Source organism: Colobus angolensis, unplaced genomic scaffold (genome assembly GCF_000951035.1).
Source record: "Colobus angolensis palliatus isolate OR3802 unplaced genomic scaffold, Cang.pa_1.0 Scaffold74, whole genome shotgun sequence".
NCBI classification, from domain to species: Eukaryota; Metazoa; Chordata; class Mammalia; order Primates; family Cercopithecidae; genus Colobus; species Colobus angolensis.
The window spans coordinates 11,043,034-11,053,624 of record NW_012121154.1 but is presented as its reverse complement, the minus strand read 5'-3'; the positions used below and the strand labels follow the sequence as shown (position 1 = coordinate 11,053,624).

At 38.2% G+C, this 10,591-nt stretch overlaps 1 protein-coding gene across 1 annotated transcript in view; it reads left to right on the top strand.

Annotated features, from left to right (window-relative positions):
- RELN (reelin) overlaps positions 1-10,591 on the top strand; it is a 536,970-nt gene that overhangs the window by 404,608 nt on the left and 121,771 nt on the right. The window lies entirely within an intron of this gene.

The window sequence follows — 10,591 nt, the reverse complement described above, 5'->3', positions numbered from 1 at the left end:
TATCATTTTTTAAATTAATATAATTTTATCCTTAACTATATCGCAAAACTTTTATGAGCCCCCAAAACAGAAATTTATTAAATAATTTTTAAAACATTTATATTTTAAATAATTTTTAAAACATTTATATTTTAAAAGGGGATTTGAGAAACATAAGAACATGACAGAACACTTCATAGGCTATTTTACACAAAACTTATTTTTGCAAGCATAAACATTCAGATATACTAAAGACTGCTGCATCAGTTTAACATTTATGAGCAGACAAAATGTATACATAGAGAAATAGGTTAAAAAGCAAAATGTATAAATGTATATCACTATGGTTGGTGCTTGTTTGCACTCAGCTGTATAAATGTGGCCATCTGAAATACAGACAGTTTAACTCTTTTGATGAGATTGATCAAAAACCTCAGTGGGTTACCACTGCATATGCAGTCACCAAAAAGCTGAGACCTGAAGAAATTTTATCTTTCACAAAAGCAGATGTATGAAAAAGATGTCTCTCCCTTTATTAAGTAAGTTTTTCAGCATTTTTAGGTACACTCACAGTGTTTACACACAACATCAACATTGCACTTTTGTGAAGTCAAATTTGCAAAAAAATTCATAAAACAAATTATGACTCTCTGAAAGTCCTTACACAATTTACACATCCCATATTGGAAATGATGTGAAGATAGATCACATCAAATAGATAGCATAGCAAATTGGCGCAGTGTGGGAAGGGCAGAAGTCCTATGACTGGATAATTTGGCGGGGGAGATTTCTTGTATTTTTGGAGGTTTCTTGTATTGTTTTCACTTCTATGATCTTCAAAACACTCACTACACTTATATTTGGAGAGTAGTTGTGGTCTACAAAGTTTGTAGGGATATGCTGTCTGAAAATCTGGTTATTGCTAAGCCATTGCAATTAAGCAATTTTCTGCTTTCATAGCACCAATAATAACTAGCTTTTACACTTTTGTATGTTTCATTTGCCAGAGTATATGTGAAATATTATTACATGTACATAATGCATGCTGATTATGTCAGGATATTTATGGTGTCCATCACTTGAGTACAGTATACTTTTGTTAAGTATAGTCACCCTTCTCTGCTATCAAGCATTGAATTTATTCTTTCTATCTTACTGTATGTTTGTACCCTTTAAACCATTTCTTTTCATCCTCCTCCCTCCCTCCCTTGGTACCCTTCCTAGTCTCTGTTATCTGTCTTTCCACTCTCTACCTCCATGTATGAAAAACATGTGATCTAATATTTAGCTCCCACATATAACTGAGAATATGCAATATTTGTCTTTTTGACCCTGGCTTATTTCACGTGAAATAATGGCCTCCGGTTCCATCCATGTTGCTGCAAATGACATGTTTTCATTCTTCTCTATGGCCAAATAGTATTTCATTGTGTATATCCATTCATCTGTTGATTAACATTTAGGTTGATTCCATATCTTAGCTATTGTGAACAGTTCTGCAATAAACATGAAAGTGTAGGTATCCCTTTGATATATTAATTTATTTTTCTTTGGGAAGACACCCAGTAGTAGGATTACTGGATCATATGGTAATTTTATTTTTAGTTTTTTGAGAAATCTCCATACTGTTTTCCACAGTGGCTGTACTAGTTTACATTCCCACCAATAGTGTATAAGAGTTCCCTTTTCTTCATATCCTCACCAACATGTGTTTGTCTGTTGTCTTTTGAATAATAACCACTGTGACTGGGATAAGACAATATTTTATTGTGGTTTTGATTTGCATTTCTCTGGTGATTAGCGATGTTGACATTTTTTCATAAATCTTTTCACATTTGTATGTCTTCTTTTGAGGAATGTCTATTCATGGCCTTTGCCCACCTTTTAATTTTATTTATTTATTTACGTTGCTGTTGTTTGAGTTCTTTGTATACTCTATTCCTATTATATTGGTCCCCTGTTGGATGAAAAGTTGCAAATATTTTTCCCATCCCATAGGTTGTCTCTTCACTCTGTAGATTATTTATTTGATTGTGCAGAAGCTATTTTTAGTTTAACAAAGTCTCATGTGTCTGTTTTTGTTTTTGTTGGCTGTGCTTTTGAGGTCTTAGTCATAAATTCTTTCTAGACCAATATCCAGGAGAGTTTTCCATAGGTTTTCTTCTAGAATTTTTGTAGTTTGGGGCCTTATGTTTAAGTCTTTAATCCATTTTGAGTTGATGTTTGCATATGGTGAGAGATATGGGTCCTGTTTCATTCTTCTGCATGTGGCTATTCAATTTTCGCAGCACCATTTATTGTAGAGGGTGTCCTTTCCCCAGTGTAAGTTCTTGTCAGTTTTGTCAAAGATTACTTAGCTGTAAATCTGGGGCCTTATTTCTGGATTCTCTATTCTGTTCCATTGGTCTATGTGTCTATCTTTATACCAGTATCATGGTGTTTTGCTTATTATTGCTTTGTAGCATAATTTGAAGTCAGGTAAGGTGATGTCTCTTGCATCCTTCTTTTTGTTTAGGATTGCTTTGGCTCTTCAGACTCTTTTTTGATTCTATTTGAATTTTAGGGTTGTTTTTTCTAGTTCTGTGAAAAATGATGTTGGTAATTTGATAGGAGTTATGTTGGATCTGTAGATTGCTTTGGGCCTTGTGGTCATTTTAACCATATTGATTCTTCCAATCCATGAGCATGAGATTTTTTCCATTTGTTTTTGTGATCTACAGTTTCTTCCATCTACAGTGTTTTCTGGTTTTCCTTGTAGAGATGATTCATCTCCTTGGTTAAATGTATTCCTAGGTACTTATTTTATTTTGGAGATTGTCAATGGGATTGAATTCTTGATTTGGTACTCAGCTTCAATGTTATTGGTATATAGAAATGCTCTGATTTTTGTACATTGATTTTCCATCCTTAAAATTTACTGAAGTTATTTTTCAAGTCTAGGAATTTTTTGGAAGAGTCCTTAGGGTTTTCTAGGTATAAGATCATGTCATCAGTGAATAGAAATAATTTGATTTCCTTTCTCTCAATTTGGATGTTTTCTATTTCTTTCTCTCGCTTGACTACTTTAGCTAAGACTTCTAGTACTGTGTTGAACAGGAGTGGTGAGAGTGAGCATCCTTGTGTTGTCCCAGTTCTTGGGAGGAATGATTTTACCTTTTCCCCATTCAGTGTAATGTTGGCTATGGGTTTGTCATATATGGCTTTTATTATTTTGAGGTGTGTTGCTTTGATGCCCAGATTGTTGAGGGTTTATATCGTATCAACATCATGAATGGATGTTGGATTTTACCTAATGCTCTTTCTGCATTTATTGAAATGATAATATGTTTTTTGTTTTTAATTCTGTTTATGTGGTGAATGACATTTACTAATTTAGGTATGTTGAACTATCCTTATATCCATGGAATAAACTCATTCAATCATGATGTATATCTTTTCGATGTGCTGTTATTTTCAGTTTGCTAATATCTTCTTGAGGATTTTTGTGTCTGTGTTCATCAGGGATACTAGCCTGTTTTGTTTTTTGGTTGTGCCCTTGCCTAATTTTGGTATCAGGGTGATTCTGGTTTTGTAGATTGAGTTAGGAAAGAATCCTCTCCCATCAATTTTTTGAATAGTTTTAGTAAAATTGGTACCAGCTCTGCTTTGTACATCTAGTAAAATTTACTTGTGAATCCATCTTGTACTGGGGTTTTGTTGTTGTTGTTGTTGTTTTGTTGGAAGACTTTTTATTACTGCTTTAAAATCATACTTATCATTGGTATGTTCAGAATTTCTATTTCTTCCCAGTTAATGCTTGGGAGGGTGTACATTTCCAGGAATTTATCTGTTTTCTCTAGATTTTCTAGTTTGCGTGCATAGAGATGTTCATAGCAGTCGCCAGTTACCTTTTTTATTTCTCTGGTATCAGGTGTAATGTCACCTGTATTATCATCTCTGATAGTGCTTATTTGAATCTTCTCTCTTTTATCTTACGTAATCTAGCAGTCTATCAACTTTGTTATCTTTTCAGAGAACCAACTTATCATCTCATTGATCCTTTGTATTATTTTTCTTGGTTTCAGTTTCATTTAGTTCTGCTCTGATCTTTGTTATTTCTTTTCTTCTGGTAGCTTTGGGTTTGTTTTGTCTTCATTTTTCTACTTCCTTGAGGTGCAATTTTAAGTTGTTAATTTACAGTCTTTCTATCTTTTTTTATATATGCATTTAAAGCTATAAATTTTCCTGTTAGCACTGCTTTTGCTGTATCTCAGAGGTTTTGATATATTGTGTCCCTATTTTCATTTGTTTCAAAAAAAAATTTTATTTCTGCCTTAATTTCGTCACTTACCAAAGATCATTCAGGAGTCAGTTGTTTAGTTTCCATGTGATTTATATACTTTTGAGATTTCCTCTTGGTATTGATAGCTAATTCTATTCTGCCATGATCTAAGAAGATACGTAGTATAATTTAGATTTTTAAAAATTTATTGAGACTTGCTTTGTGGCCTAACATATGGACTGTTTTTGAGAATGTTCTGTGTGCAGAAGTGAAGCAGCATGTTCTGTGACTGTTGGGTATAATGTTCTTTAAATGTCTGTTATGTCCATTTGGCCTAGAGTTCAGTTTTAAAAATCCAGAGGTTCTTTGTTCATTTTCTGCCTCTGTGATCTATCTAGTGCTGTCAGTGGGGTGTCAAAGCTACCAATATTATTATGTTGCTATCTGTCTCTATTCTTAGGCCTAGCAGTATTTATTTTATGAATGTGGGTGTTGCATGGTTGGGTACATATATTTAGGATGGTTGTGTCTTCTTGTTGAATTGAACTCTTTACCATTATATAATGCCCTTTTCAGTCTTTTTAAACTTTTGTTGAATTACAGTCTGTTTTATCTTACATGAGTATAGCTACTCTTACTCATTTTTTTTCCATTTGTGTGGTATATCTTTTTCCACTCCTTTATGTTGAGTCTGTAGGTGTCTTTACCCATTAAGTGGGTCTGTTGTAGGCAACAAATAATTGGATCTATGTTTTCTTATCCAATCTGCCAGTCTATACCTTCTTAGTTGAGCATTTAGCCCATTACATTCAAGGCTAATACTGATATGTGCGGTTCTGTGCCTTTTGGTGCACTGCACAGTCCTTTCCCTAGGGAGCAATACTCCCTGTAGGATAGAGAATTGGGGACCTTGTAGTACCTTTGGGTCCAGCCAGTGCTGCTACACTGCAGCCTTCCAAGTGGACATTGGGGATGTCAGCAAGAACTCCTAGGATGCGGAGATATGGGGGCTGTTACCAAGGGCAAGATGCAGTCCTATGGCAGCAGCACTCCCCAAATGGCTCCCTGCTGCAACTGTTCAGGTCTCAGGAGTGAAGCATGAGTGACCCAGCATGAGTTCGCTATCTGGTGCATTGCCTTCACGGGGTCTCCAAATCACCACCCATGCTAGTGTCAGAGTTTATGTGGGTAGTGGCGCTCTCCCACAGCTCGGATTGCAGCAGTCTGTGGCAGGGGTGTGGACTGCTGAAGCTCTTTCCCCATAGTTCCAAGCCCCACTAGGTTCCTGGCCAATCTCAGCCATGCTGGCTACTTGTTTCCTTCTCCTTTTGTGCCTCAGGTGTTTCCTGTGAGTTCTCTATTAGTCTTCAGTATTCTCTCCTAGATTCAGGGTATGGTTATCTACTCATAATTTTGGTTCTTCCTTGTGGAAAGGATGAGTGTCTGATATCTCTGGTCAGCCATCTTGAACTGGAATCTTCTAAACTTTTATCTTTCACTATTAAGTCACCTCATACACTTAACTTGTCACAGCCTTTTTGTGAGGAAACAAATTTGCAGATCTCTTTCATTGTATGGTAAGGAATACAGTAAGAATGAGTGATATTTGGCTTCCCCAGTATCAAATCTGAATTAGTTAGGGTTCTCCAGAGAGACAGCATCAATAGGATATGTATATATATAGATACATGAGAGGGGATTATTTTTAGAGGAAATTGGTTCACACGATTATGGTGGCTAACTAGTTCCATGATAGACACCTGCAAGCTGGAGACCCTGAGATGTCACTAGCATGGCTCAGTCTAAGCCCAAAGGCCTCAAAACCAGGGAAGCCAATGGTGTAATTCTCAGAGAGAGGCTGGAAGCGTCAGGCCCCAGGGAGCCTCTGATGTAAGCTCTGGAGTCCAAAGGCTGGCAAACCTGAAGTTCTGATGACCAGGGAAACAGAAGAAAAGTCTGTCCTAGATCTCAGAGAGATACCAATTTGCCTTCTGTATGTGCTTTCTCTTCACCTTCTGGCTAATTGGATGGTGCCACCAACTCTGAGGGCAGATCTTTCCCACCTAGTCCACTCAGACTCACCCTCACAGACACGCCCCAAATAATGCTGCTCCAGGCTTCCAGGTTTTCTTTAACCCAGTCTAGTTGACCCCTGAAATTAACTCCACAGTCCATCTCTTGTCAACTTGGCACCCATATGCATCTCTTTAAACCATACTTATTTTTCAAATAAAGACAAGGTAATAGTTCCCCTGAACATGATGCAACTAACATGATGTGACAATCCTGCATGATCCCATCCCCAGAATTGAGCTTTCAGAACTTCAACATTTGGGATTTTCATCTTTTGGAATTGTGATTTGGGGTATTTTCGATGTTAGAAATTTTAGGTTTTAGAGATTTTCATCATTCAGGATTTCAACTCTAGGGATTATGGTGTTCATGATTGTGTCTTTTGGGTTTGTGATCAGCCTACATTCTTATGTGCTGTGGCTGCAGTTTATGGGGAACATTTATGTATCTCAATTACCTCAAAAACTTAAAAGAATTTATATAGTCTAGCTACACCTATCCAAGTTGAAGTAGTGACTACTGAGGAAAAGGGCCCTGGGACAAAATTTCCAAAATGTCTGTGTGTGTGGCGTGGGGCAGGGGGTGCACACAAGCACGCGCGTGCACATGCTTGTAAGACACATTTACTTATTTATTCAGCAAATATTTATTGAGCATCTATGTGTGCATGTACAAAAGTGCTGTTCTGGACACTGAGAGTACAGCAGCGAACAAAATGTATTGAAGGCTAAAAGAGTTACAAGACATTATTATATCAGACTTTCACTACACATAGATTGTTAATGCTTTAATGCCTCCTTACATACACGTAGACAAGTTGAGATATCTTACAATATAAATGATCCATTTAAATGATTATTAAAATAAATAATAAAACAATAAATTAAAAATCAGTTAATGGAAAGAGTGAAATCAATGGACTGAGAACATGAAGTGAATTAGCTTCAGGAAAGGGGCAACAAATTTAACTCTTGGCTTCCTGGCAGCTCAGACAAAGAGAGAAAATATAGGCTCATTTAGTTCCCACTGTTGAGTAATAAAAAGGAAAGCAGACACATTCTGATTTTTTTAAAGGTGTGCTTCTTTTTAGGCTTGGTATTTCAGAATAAATTTATAGCATGTATGCTTGTACTAGATAGAAGAGGTAATGCAGAGATCAGTATTTTTAACTGTATCATTTTACAAAAGATAAACATTTTTCAAGTAGGCGCTTCTTAATTGAATTCTAGAAAACAACATTAATTGTCACTCATGATAACATTAATCGTGACTTAGTCAAGGCATTTCTGTTCAGAACTGAGATGATATAATAAGTCTATTTGCACTGCTTCCTGATGACATAGCATACGGTTTGTATACTCATTATTGCCACTCAACAATATTTCCAGCTTTCTTTCTCCCTAAGATTATACTTTCCCCATAGCCTGTAAAGTTTGGCATGTCTAAATGAAATGAGAATGAAAATGAGACATATGGCTTTAAGAGCCCATGTACACTTTGCCATCTTCCCTGGTCTATGGAAGCCTGTATTGAGATGAATCTTATATCTCAATGAGTGTCTACAATAAGCAGACACCCTTGCTGACCTACACTGGACATATAAAATAAGCAAGAAATAAACTTTTTCTAGGTTAAACCATAGAGATTGAGAGTTGTTTGTTGCCACAACATAACCTATCTCATTCTGACTTATATGGTGAAAGCTTAACAATCTATAGACATGTCTTATTCATAAAGTTCTTGGAGGCCATTCTGTTTGTGGCATCATTCACCTAATTTAGCACCAGTTTACTGTGCATCATCTGGCAAGATAAGCTGGTTGTGATCTCTGCCTCCTTGTTACTTAGATGTGCATACCTCAAAAAATTACACAACAGCCCTTGGTAGGCAAACTTCCTGGATAGGGAAGGAATTTGTTTGGTCAAGGATGTGCAAGTTTCTGTGCTGATCTGCTAAACTTTGAAACATAATCTTTAAACACCAGCTGTCTCAAGAAAGTTTATCAATCAGTGGTTCCAACTCATAAGCAATTTATTTGTCCTTATATGCTAGTGTTCTTTGTAGTTTATCAAAATGATATGCAAATGCCTTCAAAATGTGTTGTGTAGGTGGCAGAGTTGATGAATTTACCACCTATCATGAAATTAAGAATTTAACTTGCCATATGCTTTAGTTAGGATACAGACCCAGCTACTATGACAGAGAAACACACAAACACAAATGATTAACAAATTTTCAAAAATATAGAAGTTCATTCTTTCTCATATGCTGGTCCAAAAGGGAGCAGTTCACAGTTGACAAGTTGGCTCTGCCATCCTGAACATGTGACTTCCATCTCTGGATCCAAGGCAACTGTTCCAGACCTTACCATCTCTTAACCAGCAGAAGGAAAACAGAGTCAGGGATAAACAGATAAATTACTTCTTAAAAGAAAAATCCAAGATGGCCGAATAGGAACAGCTCCAATCTACAGCTCCCAGCGTGAGCGATGCAGAAGACAGGTGATTTCTGCATTTCCAACTAAGGTACTGGGTTCGCCTCACAGGGGCTTGTCGGACAGTGAGAGCAGGACAGTGGGTGCAGCCCACCAAGCATGAGCCGAAGCAGGGCAAGGCATCGCCTCACCCAGGAAGCGCAAGGGGTCAGGGAATTCCCTATCCTAGCCAAGGGAAGCTGTGACAGATGGCACCTGGAAAATCGGGTCACTCCCACCCTAATACTGTATTTTTCCAATGGTCTTAGCAACCAGCACACCAGGAGATTATATCCCACACCTGATTTGGAGGGTCCCACACCCACAGAGCCTTGCTCATTGCTAGCACAGCAGTCTGAGATTGAACTGCAAGGTGGCAGCGAGGCTGGGGGAGGGGTACCCGCCATTGCTGAGGCTTGAGCAGGTGAACAAAGCAGCCAGGAAGCTCAAACTGGGTGGAGCCCACCACAACTCAAGGAGGCCTGCCTACCTCTGTAGACTCGACCTCTGGGGACAGGGCATAGCCAAACGAAAGGCAGCAGAAACCTCTGCAGATGTAAATGTCCCTGTCTGACAGCTTTGAAGAGAAGTAGTGATTCTCCGAGCATGGAGTTTGAGATCTGAGAACGGACAGACTGTCTTCTCAAGTGGGTCCCTGACTGCTGAGTAGCCTAACTGGGAGACACCCCCCACTAGGGGCAGACTGACACCTCACACCTCACACAGCCGGGTACCCCTCTGAGATGAAGCTTCCAGAGGAACAATCAGGCAGCAACATTTGCTTTTCAACAATAGTGACTCTTCTGCAGCCTCCGCTACTGATACCCAGGCAAACAGGGTCTGGAGTGGACCTCCAGCAAACTCCAGCAGACCTGCAGCTGAGGGTCCTGATTGTTAGAAGGAAAACTAACAAACATGAAGGACATCCACACCAAAACCTCATCCATACATCACCATTATCAAAGACCAAAGATAGATAAAACCACAAAAATGGGGAAAAAACAGAGCAGAAAAGCTGAAAATTCTAAAAATCAGAGTGCCTCTCCCCCTCCAAAGGAACATAGCTCCTTGCCAGCAATGGAACAAAGCGGGATGGAGAACGACTTTGATGACTTGAGAGAAGAAGGTTTCAGACAGTCAACCTTCTCTGAGCTAAAGGAGGAAGTTCTAACACATCACAAAGAAGCTAAACACCCTGAAAAAAGATTAGATGAATGGCTAACTAGAATAACCAGTGTAGAAAGGTCCTTAAATGACGTGATGGAGCTGAAAACCATGGCATGAGAACTACATGATGAATGCACAAGCTTCAGTAGCTAATTCGATCAGCTGGAAGAAAGGGTATCAGTGTTTGAAGATCAAATGAATGAAATGAAGCAAGAGAGAAGTTTAGAGAAAAAAGAGTAAAAAGAAATGAACAAAGCCTCCCAGAAATATGGGACTATGTAAAAAGACCAAATCTATGTCTGATTGGTGTACCTGAAAGTGATGGGGAAAATGGAACCAAGTTGGAAAACACTCTGCAGGATATTATCCAGGAGAACTTCCCCAACTTAGCAATGCAGGCCAACATTCAAATTCAGGAAATACAGAGAACGCCACAAAGAAACTCCTTGAGAAGAGCAACTCCAAGACACATAATTGTCAGATTCACGAAAGTTGAAATGAAGGAAAAAATGTTAAGGGCAGCCAGAGAGAAAGGTTTGGTTACCCACAAAGGGAAGCCTATCAGACTAACAGCAGATCTCTCGGCAGAAACTCTACAAGCCAGAAGAGAGTGGGGGCCAATATTCAACATTCTTAAA